The sequence below is a fragment of the Phalaenopsis equestris genome, unplaced genomic scaffold (genome assembly GCF_001263595.1).
Source record: "Phalaenopsis equestris unplaced genomic scaffold, ASM126359v1 Scaffold188118, whole genome shotgun sequence".
NCBI lineage: Eukaryota > Viridiplantae > Streptophyta > Magnoliopsida > Asparagales > Orchidaceae > Phalaenopsis > Phalaenopsis equestris.
In genome coordinates this window covers 1-735 of record NW_018208067.1, presented here as the reverse complement: position 1 = coordinate 735, position 735 = coordinate 1, and the positions used below count along the sequence as shown (strand labels likewise).

The 735-nt window shown below is 42.9% G+C and overlaps 1 long non-coding RNA gene across 1 annotated transcript; it reads right to left on the bottom strand.

Moving 5' to 3' along the window:
• Positions 1-11: 11 nt before the first annotated feature.
• On the bottom strand, positions 12-728 carry LOC110034459. Its single transcript, XR_002295060.1, has 3 exons — positions 634-728; positions 280-363; positions 12-198 (listed from the first exon to the last, which is right to left on the bottom strand). It is a non-coding gene; the product is annotated as an uncharacterized LOC110034459 (long non-coding RNA).
• Positions 729-735: the final 7 nt, after the last annotated feature.

Here is a 735-nt window from a genome sequence, read left to right as displayed (position 1 = left end):
AGCGTGGGAAGAGCAAAAAAATCATTTTTTTTTCTAAATGAGATTTGAGGAAGTGGTTAGTTCTACTTAGAAGAACTATAAATGAGGATTAAAGATAAATAAAGGCTTAAGACAGAGCTTATCGCTTAATCTGTACCTTCAGAATAACGTGAGAGTCGTCGGGGAGGTTCACTGTGATGTCCAGAGCTACCGGAAGAACTAATAACAGAGTAAAACCAGAGTTGATGCTTATTACATTAATATCTGACTTATTAAATGAAGGGGGAATAAAAATGACACCTTTTTCTTCTTTCTTCTTCTTCTCGGCTTTCGATTTACCGCGACCGCCCTTGGGCGCCATTGATGCCGTTGAAGCTCGTCAGCCTGGTCAGTGTGTATGTAAAAGTTAATGAAGGGGATTAAATTAGCAGGAGAAAGGATTAAGAAGAAGGAGCAGGGTGGGGTGGATAAGGCTGAAAAGATAAGGTGAATACAGCAGCCATTAGTTTTTGGCTTAGCATTCGAAAGAGGGATGGTTGGCTAAGATAGTGCTGGTGGAAGAAAACTGAGAAGAGGGCAATAAATTGGGTAACAAATTGGGATTTTGAGGAGGGGAAGAAGGTTTGGGGGGTTGTGGGGAGGGAGAAGACTTACCCTTGAGATGAGGAGAAGCGATGTTGCAGAGAGGAGAGAAACAGAGGAGAACAGAGGAAATGAGGAATGGAAAGGGTGGAGAATGGAGAGCGGAGGAGGAGG